Source organism: Buteo buteo, chromosome 13 (genome assembly GCF_964188355.1).
Source record: "Buteo buteo chromosome 13, bButBut1.hap1.1, whole genome shotgun sequence".
NCBI classification, from domain to species: domain Eukaryota; kingdom Metazoa; phylum Chordata; class Aves; order Accipitriformes; family Accipitridae; genus Buteo; species Buteo buteo.
Window position 1 is genome coordinate 16,200,997 of NC_134183.1, and position 14,738 is coordinate 16,215,734.

General features: G+C 47.6%; 1 long non-coding RNA gene across 5 annotated transcripts in view; it reads right to left on the bottom strand.

Moving 5' to 3' along the window:
* Positions 1–76: 76 nt before the first annotated feature.
* LOC142038919 (uncharacterized) overlaps positions 77–14,738 on the bottom strand; it is a 96,535-nt gene continuing 81,873 nt past the window's right edge. For all 5 annotated transcript variants that reach the window (XR_012652728.1, XR_012652727.1, XR_012652729.1 and 2 more), the window contains 2 exons: positions 8,540–8,642; positions 77–7,082 (listed from right to left, as the gene is read on the bottom strand). This is a non-coding gene — a long non-coding RNA (uncharacterized LOC142038919). The remainder of the gene's footprint in view (positions 7,083–8,539; positions 8,643–14,738) is intronic.

Here is a 14,738-nt window from a genome sequence, read left to right on the forward strand (position 1 = left end):
TGTGGTCAAGTAAAGTGATATTCTATTTACTTTTTTAGATGTATAAACAGATTAAGTCCCAGGGAAAATATGCTCCCAAACTTCATAATATTTTATTAAACCACTGAAGTTTAATATAATCTTTTGGCTTCCACAGAAATATTTTCCATTTCTCTTCTGAGCACCTTTGATTTTATTTTCTTTTAATTACCGTTATCCGGAGTTAACAATGTGGGTTTTGCACTCCACCCAGCAAGGACTATCCAGATTAGAAGTGGGGAATTTTGCTGAAATACAGAAATATCTATGTGGTGGTAAGAAGTCAACGACGCCTAGGCGGAAAACTCTGGAGAAGCCAATGTGCAGAATGAATTCCCCTCCGCCAGGCAATAACAAGGCTGCATTCCTCAATTCATAGCATTTATTACCTAAGACATTGGCCAGCCATGGCTTTTGAAAAAAATTATACCTCCTTCATCTTACGCCTGTCCGCACCGCTGCACAGGGGCTGGCGAGCTGCTCAAGCTCGCTCCATCCTGGAGGCAGTGCAGCTCATTGCTCCTTGGGGAAAACTCTTCTGAATTCAGGTCCAACGCTGCCCTCAGGCTCAGTACCGCACCGTGCGAACGCAGCTTTGGATGCATCATCTATCCGGGTGTGAAGTTGCTAGCGAAGGCCAACACTGTGCTGAGCCTCGAGCACACCGCTTGGCCTGGGATCTTGTAAATCTGATGACCAAGAATTGCCCTACGGACAGCCCAGCTCATGGTGAAAGCTGCTGGGAGCTCTTCAAGAAAGACTCAGCACCTACATTTCAGCATTGTTAAACAGGAGTAACAGTAATAATCATCTCATGATTCTTAAGACAACTGTGTAACTTCTGGAGGCCAAATTTGCTGGTCTGTTACCCAAGGTCCTCAGTGCAACAGAGGAACTTCAAACACAGCTTATCAGCCACAAGTACGTCTCTCTTGCCAAACCTCTTTGCTATTTCCTCTCCTGCAACTTGGAATAGTCCTGGTAACAGAGGGTCCTTCTTCACAGACACACCAGCATCTGGCCTCTGCGAGTTCCTCCATTAACGCTGGGGCAATGGTGATGTTGTAGACAGGATAAGACCTGCTCGGCCGCAGTTTCTCCAGCTCATTTCTTTTGTTCTCTCACCGACAGCTGTGATTTAGGGCATGTGAGCAACATCTAAAGGAAATGACTGAGAGGTATTGGCTGGGGAGCACTTACCTTCCCTTGTACAGGGCTTATGGAACAGAATCAATAGATTTTCTATACTGCTTACTGCTGGAGACCCCCCATGGCTGGGCACAGAAGCTATGGCAATGGAGTGGAAAATTCTCCTGAGAAGGACAAGTTTAAGAGCACAGAGGAAAGTGGCCAAATGCATCATATCAACAGGGCAAACGCAGTCACGAATCTAATTACCTGCCTCTCCGCACTCCTTCAGCTGCACGCTGCCTTGTCCGCAGCTCACCAGGGCTCTGCTGGTGCAAAACAGCCTCAGCGGCTTCCCAGGGCCCACAGCTTTCGGGTGGGCAGAAGGGTTTGTGCTTTGACCAGAGGCTTCCCCCACGATCAGGGCAGACTCCAGCGAGGTGCAGGGCAGGGCAGGGCTGGCGGAGGCAGAGGAGACCATCCGGCCGAGGCCCTTTGAGCACATTATCAGTTCAGCAGCATCACAGGATTTGCTGGATTGCCAGGAGTCATTTCCTATTTGTTTTTTTTAATCAGCTCTTCTGACCAAAAGAGCACATCTGCTAAGCTCAGACAGGGTCTATTGTCCAAAGTGAAGCCACAGTCCAAGGACCCCAATTCAGGGACATATCCTATCCCATAGACACGTCTCTAGCTGCCTCCCACAGGAATTATAAAGATATAAGATAGTGCTCCCCCTGGTCCACAGCTATCCTGGCTGGCACAAGCCGTGTCATCCAGAACAGACACTCATGTAAGAGGCATCTGGAAGATGCTGCTGGTGTAGTAATGGACTGCCCGTAAACATCATCACATCTGCCATCAGGATCAAATCTGGGCTTTCACTGCCTCAGAAAAGCTTATTAATGGAAGAGCTGACTGGTCTCCAGCTGGAGCCCGGCCCTGGCTGCAGCACCCTGCGCAGCCAGATCCCGGGTGCAGATCCCACCTTGGTCAAACAAGCTATGGCTCATTTTCCAGGCAGCGCGGGAATATCCATCCAAAGTTGGAGTCTCTACGTTTCCACCACCTAAACCCCTCTCAGACACAATGTGCCCCGGAGCTGGTTTGCTCACAGGGAGAGCGCGGGGTTCGTGGTGCATGTTGGACCCTCGGCACCAGTGCCCTGGAGGGAAATGCTGCAGAGAAGGCTGCCCGGATGCGACTGCTGCCTGGCTGCCCAAACTGGCCAGGGGAATTCATCCTGGTTTGACACCCCATATTTTACCAGCTTTACTAAAGAGAAAATTGTCATATGCTTCTACTTTTCGAGAAGCTGAGCTGTCCTTTAGATAGCAGCTGCCAGCATAAATATACATGAGAAACAAGTTTTTAGTTCCTGAAAAATGTCTAAAAATTGTAAACAATTCTCAAGTCATATGGGGATAAACAGTCAGAATTTCAATATTGTTTACAGCTTTAAAAAAACAACAGTCATCTGAGTTCAGTCAAGCCAAGCATTTTGGATAGATAATTTTTAAACATTTGGTTTCAATTCTCCCAAACCTTCGGCAAAGAAGCCCCATTCATGCTATACTTAGCTTACAATTCAAAATGAAAAGTATTATAGACTAGAAAACTGGATGCTTCTATTTCAAAAAAGAAACAGTCTCAGACATTGGACCATCTTGGAAGACCCTTTCAGGAAAAGAAAAAACAAAAACACTCTGTCAAGAAGTTTATCCAGGCTTAAAGTCTCAGTTTTGTTGAATTAGTTGTTTGCTTTGCTTAACAAATAAGAATACGCTGTCAAAAAAAACCCAAAACCCGACAAGTACTGTTTGTCAGCCTGAGAGCAGAAACGTTCTTCCTTGGCCCAATCCTCCACTCGTCAGCATGCACTACAGCATTTCTCCCTCACACCAGCCCCCGCTCCCTGTGCAGACGCTTTGCAACTGGGCAGAGTGGAAAACAGAGTTCTTTAATTTCCTCTTTGCATTAGAGCTCATTAGGAAAAATCCAGAGGCCCCTCACTGAGCAAACGTCTGCATTTGCGTGTCTTCTGTGGATGTTTAAATTATGTTTTCCTGTAGGTTTCTTTTTTTTCCTTTTCTTGTTTCTTTCCTGCACCACTGACACTAGACTCCTTCTCTGCTTACAATTAATTCCTGAAATAATTTTTTTCACTTCTGTTGCTGTCTCTCAGCTGGATGGCTCACAGGAACATCATTTGCTAGTTCTATTGTTAGGAAATCATCTATTTAAGCTATTTGTTGGTATTAGTGATTACTCAGTCAAGTTACATGGCCGTACTCCCTTTCCCAGGCTGGATAAGACATCTCTCAGGAGAAAGAAGGAGAAAATAGTTATTCACCAACTTTACTGGGTGCATTTTGGATGCTTCACTGCCCCTCCTAAAATGCATCAGATCTGATGGTTTCTTGAACCAGTATTTATTGTTAACAGTTGGCAATCACCAAATTCTACTTTGTGATTGCATTCATGAAAATATTTGCAGATCTGAACTTTTAAAAATTTTGAAGTCACCTCTGCAACCATTCCTAAGTACAGCCACCAAAGGCCAGGACAAATAATGCAAAGTAGGACAAGGAAGAGGAAAAGCACCAGTAAGAAATGCAAACATCAAACCTTGCAGCATCCAGGTAGAGGTTGGCAACTGTTAGCCTCAAACCCACTTGTGAAATCCATGGCTGTGTTTGCCTGGTGGCAGAGGCTCACTGTTACCAATAGTTTCACGAAAGTAGAATTCAGAGACCATGACCAAAATCGAAGCCAACTTTTGTATGAGCCCATCCTTGGCATCAAATCCTTGCCCTCTGAATGCATGAAGAAGGGATTCTACACTTTTCTTCCTGAATGTCCCAAAAGACCACAAAATTGGGCACTCGCAGCACTGCAAACGGCCCAGCAGGCAGCAAGGGAGCCCTGCGTGAGGCAGCCCCATCCCTGCCAGACTAAGGAAGGTTCAGTCAACACTTCTGTCATGAGACCAGCCTTTGGACAAGAAAATAAGAGTTAAACCTGGAGTACTGCGTTCAGCTCTGGGGGCCCCCAGCATAAGAAGGACATGGACCTGTTGGAGCGAGTCCAGAGGAGGGCCATGAAGATGCTCAGAGGGCTGGAGCACCTCTTCTGTGAAAGAGTTGGGGTTGTTCAGCCTGGAGAATAGAAGGGGGCCTACAAGAAAGCTGGAGGGGGACTTTATACAAGGGCATGTAGTGATAGGACAAGGGGTAATGGCTTTAAACTGAAAGAGGGTAGATTTAGATTAGATACAAGGAAGAAGTTCTTCACTGTGAGGGTGGTGAGGCACTAGAACAGGTGGCCCAGACATATTGTGGTTGCCCCATCCCTGGAACTGTTCAAGGCCAGGTTGGATGGGGCTTTGAGCAACCTGGTCTAGTGGAAGGTATCCCTGCCCATGGCAGGGGGTTAGAACTAGATGATCTTTAAGGTCCCTTCCAACCCAAACCATTCTATGATTCTATGAAACCCCTTCTCCAAGCTTGTGGCTCCTTTTAAGGTACTTGATTTCCAACACAGAACAAGTGGGAACTAAATCATTTTTTGCTGCTGTGTAGGGTGTAAATATGGACCAAAATACCCAGTTATGGGAATGGGGCTCTACGGGCTCAGGAAGTCAACCTGTCTATCCTCGATCATGAGGGCCAACTCTGACCTTTTCCTTCCTCTCCCATGGGCTCTGTTTTCCCATTTGTTTCCCAGCAGCATCTTGCTTCCCTGCCTGAGCACTGGCTATCAGGAAGGCTTCTCCTTGTCTCCATCTCTATAGGCCCTCGGTAGCTTGTACACACCAGGAAAAACCACTGTAAACAAGCTGTTAGACTGCGCAGCCCTTTAGTGATGCTGACTGTTTCCAGACCAGAGCCATGCTGCTCACAGGGAGAGCAGGACTGCAGATTCCCACCCCTTGCAAAGCTGTCCATTGCTTGAGACCATCCGGAATGCAGGTGGGAAAGCAAATTAATTGGCAGTCCGTGGGGCATCACCGATGAGCAGCAAGGGAGGCCAGTTCCCCCTTGCCTGGATCCATTTCCTTCTCACACAAGTATTTTGGCTCATTTTCCTTTATCTACTAGCTGCAGTTTTAGACTCTTAGGGGAGGACACAGGAGAAGCAGGAGAAGGCAGAAGGACAAGATCTCCGAGTCAGTCGTCCCCAGCCCGTTCTGCCCTGGGGCGGCAGCACCAAGGCTGAACAAAAAGCCAAAGAGAAGAGCCTACTACTTGTTCTCCTGCAAAGGACCTCAGGGTCTCACAAACAACATATTACTTCAGAATGTAGTTGTGGTCCTCTGATCCAGATTTCCTAGACAGACATGGGCATGCATTTGTGCACACGCAGGGGTGTTCGTGTGGGGGACTGTAGCATTTTGAGCTTTGGCAAGCCCTCCATGCACATCAGAGAGTTACTGCTCTGAAATACAGAGGAGGCAACAGAAAAAAAAGACTCCCAGATGTTGTACTTGACTTTTTATCAGGCTCTTTGCTACCTGTGTGGCCCTGGCAGAGCACTGGGGCTTCTTGGATGTGAGCTCCTGTGCTCCTGCTGGATCCATCCCGAGATAGAGAGCTGGCTGGTGGTCAGAGAGGAAAAGCCAAGCTGCAGCTATTCCTTCCCTCCACTCCCAACCCGTGGGCTGCGCTCCAGTATCTCTGCCGAGAGGGGGAAAGAAGTTTTTTATTAATCAAATGAAATAAAGATTGAAGGCATGAAAGGGAAGGTTCAAGGGAGCTGCAGGTGGGGAGACACCGAGTAACTGGAGTGCAGCAGCTGCTTCTATAAGGCTCTCCCTTGCAGAAGTGTTATTTGTCCTTCACACCCCTTCTCTGCTCCATCCCCTGCTTGGCCTTGGAGCAATGTGGCTTTTCCACCTCCTCCTTCATCCCAGCCCTCCCTGCCACGCACATCCACAGCGTCTCTGGGCACTGGCAAGCACCAGCCATCACACTTGGCATATTGCTGCCCGCACACACTGTTCAATAAAGGAAAGTGAATAATTCTGTCAGATAGGGGGTTTGGGGATTTCCATGCTCAGCCCTTGGCCACCATCCTTTCCTGTACCAACCACCCAAACCCAGAATTAAGCAAATGAATGTGCTTCAGAGCATAAGAATTACTCTCTGCCTTTGTAATCCCAGTTCCAATTTATCGGCATAAAAACTATCAGCTTCCTTTGGCTACTCCCTGTTGGAAACACCTTTTCCAAGCTCTCCTTCCTTCCCAGCACCACCACACCCATCTCCAACCAGAAATGCCACCGAGAACTCCTGAACCATCCATACACACAGGGTGTAGCTCCATCCTCAGGCTTAGATTTAGGCACTTTGCACCATGGTCAATTGGAAACAGAGACACTCAATCATCCTCCTTTCTTTTTATACTACATCCCACAAGCACTGAAAAGCAGCCAAGTTTGGGAGGTACTGGTAGTTTGGTGGACAGCTGATCTCTGTGAAGTGATATGCAAGCCAGCTCAGGAGGATATTGTATTCCAAGGCAACTGAAGCATATTTCTGTTTTTACATCAAATTCTCTGCTACCTTTTGGCAGAAGGCTCTCTGTACGTAAGGTCTTGTTTGAAGATTCATGCACTTGGCATCCTTGCGCTCAGATTAGGTGCTGCAGAACTCCTTCAAGTCTGCAAGGGTTTGTATTTGTGCATCATCCACATCAACTCACAGCAAGGTCCTGGTCACTTCTGACCCCCTCTCCATGCTGTCAAGCAAGAGCTGAGCTAGTGTTCTGCAGCTGCTGGGTCTAGCCAGCCCTTTAGCAATCACTGTAGCAGGTTCAAGCCGAAAGGTTCAGTCTCCAAAGAGCCAGAGGAGACTGTGGATGGAGCTGGCTGGGACTCAGAAAGCAGAGGAACCTCTCCTGCCAGGGCCTTGCGCTGCATTTCCATGTTGAGTCAGCTGTAATGGGAAATGACAGTTGATGAAAGCTGCTATTCATGGCCCTCTAAACAGTTTGTTACCCCCCTCCTCATCCCAGCCCCTCAATGAGATTCACTCTCATCACTCACTGAGGCCAAGCCCAGAGACCAAAGTGGCTGGAGAACCCACCCCAGCCCCAGCGGCCAGTGCTGTACCAGAGCAGGGGTTTTCCAGTTGGGCATGACAGCCGCCCGTGGAAAAGAGCCGCAGGCTGCGTCCTGCCCCGCTGCAGAGCTCAGGCCCATCCCCAGCTCTCCTTCCATTCAGCTGATACTGTGTTTCAGGTGAAACACTGATAGTCACCAAGGCCCCATTTGTGCATGTCTGTAGGTTTCTTCGGTACTTGAGTACTTTCCAAAATCACTCCAGATGCGTACACATCTGGGGACACACACACACAGACCAGTCACAACATTTATTACTCTGTTTTTTATCTGTATTTGGCCTCTTTTGTCCCTCCAGGACACACACTGATTATTTGCCACAGGAGTGCCATACCACTTCAAGCCTTCTCCAAGCCCAGAGGCTCCTAGACATCTCCCCTTTTCTCAACTTTGTCAGCTCTAACAGACTTTTCATGACTAGCTAGCAGTTGTTTTCACCACTAACCACTGGGGTGGCTTCCTGCACAAGGTATCCAGAATTTAGGTTGGATCCTATCTGTAAGGTCCTAGGCAGCTCCACACCTTGAGATGGAAGCTGAAAAGCTGGAAGAGGATTCAGAGAAGACCCATCAGAATGGCTGAAGTCCTGGAAAGCCCTGGAAATCCTGCCATGAGTGAAGGAGCCAAGCAAAATCTATCTGGCTTAACAGCAACCTTTTCTTAGTCTGTAAGAGAAGAGATCCAAGACCTACAATGATCTGAGCTTGGACCAGAGCCTTCAGTCACTCAGTTAGGTGCCTAAGTTTGACCATCTAAGTCTGGATTTAATCGTCCTCTGTTGCAGGTTGGCCAGCTGTGCTATGCAGTATGAATTAATTCTTCTATTTCCACCTCACAGTTCTGAGACTTAATGGATATAAATGATTTTACCCTGAAAAAACACACCATGGGGTACCAGGAAAATAATTCCTACCCACAGGCCCTAAGACTGCAAGACAGGCAGTCAAAGAAAAGGGTAAATACAGCTTTTTGAAAAGAAATCTCAAAAAATCAGCTCTCACCTCTAAAACTCTGACTGTGGCATCATTTTACAAAGAAGGGATTTCTGCACAGGATACTTAAAGACAGACATTTCAGCAAGGATAACTTGGTGGGTAATGAGACAGTGGCAGCAGGCCAGGGCCAGCCGCTGGTGCCTTTCTTCTCGGAGTCCCATGATGGTGCCACAACTGCGACCAGACCTAACCCTTCTGGGCTAATCCATCTGCTGGGACAAGGCTCTCTCTCCTTGCCTTTGCACTCAACGAAAATGCTGTCCAGGATTGTACTCACCAAAGCTTTGGAGTTGAGGTCTGGTCCATGCCATGGATCACTAAGAGGGTGCTCTCTGCAGGAACACTTGTGCTCCATCAACTGTCAAAGCCAAGGGGATGACCTGAGAAGGATGAGTATCATTAGCTTCCAAAAGCTAAGTGCCAAAACTTTATCGGCCACCAATCTGAGAAGAACCAGGAGTATCTAAAGGCACCTTGGGACAACAGTCACAAGGCAGCACCAATTCACTCCCCAGGTCTCTGGGAACTCAACAAAGCTTCTTTTCATGTCTGGTTGCGCAACAAGACAAATCCAACACCTCTGGCACAGAGTAACACTCTGTCTCCCATCAAGGGAGGAGACGAAGGGGGTCCCGAGCAACCATCACTAATATATTAGGCCAAATACTGTTTCATTGTTTTCATGCCTGCCTATATCCATCTCCTACCCATTTTCCCTTTAGCTTTTTGAGGCTAAGGACATACAGCAACTAGACTTTAGCCGTCACTCTTTGGTGCTATCACAGTAGAAACCTTCATGCCCAGAGTTTCTCAGTGTTAACTGCTCCACAGGAGCAGGACACAGTGCAACTGGGATTTTCAGAGGGGCTAGTGGGACCGTGAGCTGCTGCAACTGACTCTGAAGAGGAAGGACCAGGGGATCTGTGTCTCCCCAGAAGGATTTCCGTTTCCACAGCAGGCTTTCAAAAACATTAGCAGCCACAGCCTAAGCAAAATGTCTATTTGTGGGTAAACAACCCAGACAGATGCCTCCCGCACGCAAACAGCCAGTGCCTCTGAGACAAGAGGCTCTAAATAAATAATCAACAAATCCTAGAGCTGAATGCACAGTTGCTATTTGCATCATAAATAAATGAGGAGGCTTTTATTTACTCATTCTGGGGGCAGAGCACATAACAGAGGAGCTCCTCAGAGCTCCTACGCCAGAGATTGTCATTACTTCACTACAGCCATTCGGTTCCCACCAGCTGTTGGCTCCTGCGCTGCTCCTCAGGAGATGCATAGCTTGCCAGTGAGAAGGGAAAACAAACACGAGGTCTCCATCACCACAGAGTGCTCAGCTCCCTGCTGACCTCTCTTAGTGTGGCACTGGTGGGGTGGGGAAGACACAGAGCCGGTGCCCAGGGACACAGCTGAGCTGCAACTGTCCTGCTAGCCAGAGAGGTAGAGGTTGGAGGCTCCATCACACGGGGAAGGTCTCTAGGTCGACTAAAAGATGACAGTCACGTTTGTCGACATTAGAGAGATCTCACCCGGTGGTAAACTATCCTCCTCTCACAGCTCCATGGGAGCAGTTGTACAAGAAAGGTGTAGGACCTTCTCACTATAGAAGCTAGAGGACATTGTTTTCCATCAGCCATTGCACAGTTGGAGGAGAGGCCATGCTCTGGGCAGCACTTTGAGAAGGAGCAACCCAAAGGAAAATTAGGGGGGTTTCGATTGAGAAAAATAGTCCTACAGTGGTGGAGAAAAGCCAATCAGTGGCCCAAAACTCCATGAAATATTTCTAGAAATAGAAAAACTCTACCAAAAAATATCAAACTGGAAAAATTACAGTTTCACAAAATGCTTTCGACAGAAGACGCCTGCTCAATACCTCCTTTCTCCCCACAAATTTCACTTGGGAATGCAGTGAACCACCAGCTGTTCTTTCTCTGAAGCAAACGGCAAATCTTCTATCCACCATCACTCCTCAGGATCAAATCTGCTCATGGACAAGCAACTATGGTGAAACTGCACCAGCTTTGCAAACAGGGGCAGGAGCTCGAGTGCTGATAACCAGTGTTCAGGGTGTCACTCGACAAAGGCCAGATCAAACCAGAAAGAATAACAGAAAAGTTCCCATTTCTTTCCCTTAATACCCACAAAACAGGGAAAACAGTTAGTGCCATTTCCAAGGAGAAAAGCCACCTTTTCAGCCACAAAATATATTCCTGAAGATCCAGTGAGCTGGGGTCTGGCTTGGTTTTATTTAGTTATGTATCAAATGTTATTGATCCGTTTGCTTCAAGCAAACCAGCGAGCAGTGAAATTTTTCTGCTCTTTATGTCCTGAAAATTGCATTTTTTCCTCTTTGGGTTTGGGGGTGACAAACGGCCAGAGTTCACAGAGGCTCAGAGCATGCACACACACCCTGACCCCGTCCGTCAGCTGCAATGGCATCCAAAGCCTGCAGCTCTCTTTTGGCCTATTAATAAAATACAACCGGGTCCAGGGAGGTCCCACCCCTGGACACCATGGTGGCTCCATGCCTTGCTGGTGGCACAAGGAGACCAACACGTAGGCAAAAGAAACTGTAGTGTAGAAGCAGGAACTGGATTCAAGCCTTGCATCCGAAATGCAAGGTCGCCTTTCCCCTGCAACTGTCCTGCAACTCCACATGCATCTTTGGTGACAGTAGGTGGCCAGTCCTGAGCAGATGCAGCACAACATCGTGTGGAAGCCCAAATCAGACCCTTTAGGAACAACTTCTCCCCAGATGAGATTGTTATCTAATGCCATCACTAACCCAGCTGTCTATTCACACAACTATTGTATCAGCCATCTGATAGACAAAATGCATTTCTACGCTTGAATGGTTCACTGCAGAATTTGTATTCCTGATATAGCTGTGAGAAGACCACAGCTTTGTGCACTGATCCCACTGAGATGGTCTCCTCTCCTGCCTCCACACAGGGGGTACTCCACAGGGTCCCAGCAAGAAAGGCCCATTGCCAGCCTCAGCTTCGGTGCTAGGATTTATACCTCTTTTCTACCGGAATGTGAGCTGCTCCAGCACTCATCGAGCTGGCACCGAACTGCTAATACTGTTCAAAATTAAGGCTGGTAGAAAAATGTGTTATAAAATTTATTTTGCAAAGGAAAAGTCATTTTTAGGGTGGTTTTTTTAAAGGAAGTTATTTCCTCTTCCCGCACCACCACCACTCAATCCTCCCCCATCCTACTGAAATCATGTCTCATCTTGCAGAGGAAATTTTGATTTTTCATCGGAAAAAAAAAAGCCAAACAACCCTAAGTGAATTATTTTGGCATGAAGCCGATACATTTCAGCTCCAACATATTGCCACAACACCTCCAACATTAAGTCTCCCAACCAGGGAATGGCAGCAGGAGCACAGCTGCCATGAGGATGGGCGGCAGCACAGCCAAAGCAAACTGGTTTGGTTTTCCAGTAAAACATGCCACTTTCCAGCTCAAAAAAAGGTTGGTTTACCTTCTTGTACATGCACATTAGTGTATAGCCTCTTGCTACAGAAGCAGGGTAGGTTTCCTATATAACTCGATGGGTTATTTAGTGCCAGGGTTGAGTAGATAATTCCACATAGCATGGTTAAGACAAGATGCTGCTGGCCCTAAGGGATGGGGTCCTGCCTCTGCCACTGCATCTCTTAGACCTGCTTTCACCCTGGCGTACCTCAGCACAGCTCCTACCGACTGAGAGAGGCGGTGGGGTCCCATAGGGAAAGCACCATGTAATCACATATTAAAACCCGTACCCACATGTACAGCATGGCACAAGTGAGGGTTGCTCAGGCAGAGGAATGCTGGCTTGAACTCCTCTGGGGTGCGAGACTTTACAGCTTTATCAACTGCTATTTTTAACACAGCTGGGGTTTGTGCAGCTTCCTAGATTGTGACAAAATCAAGAAAAAGCAAAATTTCACCCGGTAGCCTTACCTGTGTCATGGATAGCACATGGGTGATGTTTTTCAGCCTAAAAGATTAAAGTTTTGCAGTCCTATAAACAACTGTAAAGAAGCTCTAATAATGGGAAATGTCAGGAAACTTAATAACAACAGAGATTAGTGCCCTGCCTATAGCACATTGTTGCTGCATTCAGCCAGCTTTTTATATATAACGTCAACAGCTAAATACAAGCTGTGAATAGTTTCCTATCTCCTCTAGCCTTGAGTCAGGAACTTGACTGACTTCCCTAGAACTGTTTTGGATTTACACTGGCTCTGCTGAAGTCAGAATTGAACAGCCAGAGCAGATCGAGGCAAGCCAACCTCGTCGCTCCAAAACCGGAAGAGCAGTGTTGCTTCGTGCAATAGGAGGATGGAGGAAATGAGCTTTGGATCTCTCTCTTTCCTTGGCAGAAATCTGCATCCCTCTTCCAGCTCGAGTAAAGCTGTGCTGATTTACAGTAGTGGGGCATTGGGTCCTTTGCTCATAGCTTTGCAGGATGACGGAGACAGTGCTGACAGTGGAGACCTGTCCCGTTTCTAATCCCAGTAGGAATTAACTGCCCAGTTTAAGCAAGAAGAACAGGCAGGTTTTCCACATTGGATGGAAGGCGAGCACACTGCAGGCCAGGAGGTCAGACAAGGAGGATCCTCTGCTAACAGACACTCCAAGTCCCCACTAATCCGCTCTTAACACTGGTCTGGGAAAACAGAGATGGACAGCACATCACCGGCTGCATTGCTGCCTCTGCCACTCACCTTCCCACTGCCATGTCATGTCCCTGGCTTTGGCTCCAGAGCCCAGCTTTCCCCATCAGACATGGCATTCCCGAGGGCTCCTCAGGGCATTTCTTAAATCTCTGCTAATGGATGGGATTTTGACAGGAACATCCCCTTAAAGTCCTCCCTGGTCTCCAAATAATCTTCTGTGGTGTTTAGGGCTGCTCTTTTGCATACGGTATCTCTAAAAATACACAAAGAAATTAAAGAAATCCCATCCCCAAACTTTTCAAACCAAAAAATAAATGGTGTGATTAATTATTCTGAAAAAGGCTGTTTATAGTTTGGACTGCATAAAACAGAATGCCTGATTTAATACACTATCCGAGAATGTGCTGTTTTTCATTTCAGCACAATCAAGACCTAAATCTGTGTCTCTCTCCCTCATCTGAGCTGGAAATGGTTTTATATTCCATCTTGCTTTAAATTATACACATCAAGTTTATAATGGGACACGGTCTATTTTGTTGCCAAAACCTGCTCTGTAAGATCATCTATTAAACTGTATTTATTTTTTATGACAAACAAGAAAAATGACAAAACAGCTACCGAGCATCTGCTAACGAGGACCAAATGCCTCCCCAGGCACCGTTCCTATTACAGGCATCCGCACAGGAGCTGAGTTAACATCCTCCCACCCGCCAGCGGTGGCCAAAAGAAGACATGGGGCTTTATAAACCCCAATATCAGCCCCCAGAGGATTACGGCTCTTGCTGTCTGCACTTGGGTACGAGATCTGGGGTCAGGAGTTGTATCCCAGTGGGATGCAAGCAAAGAAACTCAGCGCTGGCAGAGGGGAAGAAATGCTATTTGAAGTAAGGTGATGGGAGAGACCCCGACTGGTGTTCAGCCTCTTGCCTGGGAACAGCATGTGGGAAAGCAAGATTAGTGGGAGTTTAGTTAAACCTGAGGCTCTGGAGCTGGCAGGTGAGAGCTGTAAGAGGCATAGGCTCCCCAGCCAGTTCAATCCTCCTCCCAGCACCTCCAGCTCCCAGGGATGAGACTCCCCCAAGTCTCAAGGGAGCTGTAGAGACCCTCAGCTGGAGCAAGCCATGGCTTTGAGTCCCGACTGTGACCACCAAGAAAGACTGGCCTAAAAAATGACCTTGAGGAGCATATTGAGCTTGCCAGATGAGCACTGGGCATGAGAAGATGTCATTCACTCCTTGGGGCCCCAGCAGCCCCTCTAAACTCTTTTAGTAGCACAGACTTTAGGAAACACCTTCTGATACCCAGCAAGTCCACCCAGGCTGGGTGAGATCAAGCCATGGCCCATATATATATACCAGGATGTTGATCTTCACCTGGCCAGCAGGATCTATCGGTCTATAGATCAATAATAAGGACAACATAATGGTACCCAACCTGCCTCGGGGTCCTGAAGAAGAGTGTTAGTAACCACGGGCCTGGGAATCCATGGAGACAGACCCACGCCGGGGTGAGGGCCCCCCCCGCCATGCCCCAACCCCTCCGGGCTCATTGCCTCCCCTCCACCAGCAGCACCACCCCAATACAGCCTAGGAACATAACATCAGTGGGAGCCCCTCTGAGTGAGGAGGGTAGTGCACAGGGCTCTGTGACAACATTTCAAAATTTCCAAATTTGGGGCTTTGTCAAAATTCTGAAGCTTTCCCTGGAGGCTACCAGAGCAACACAGGACAGGCAGGACCATCTCAGGGGTTCACCGTTTTCTCTGACATGCCATATCATCCTTTCTCTTAACTCATCGTA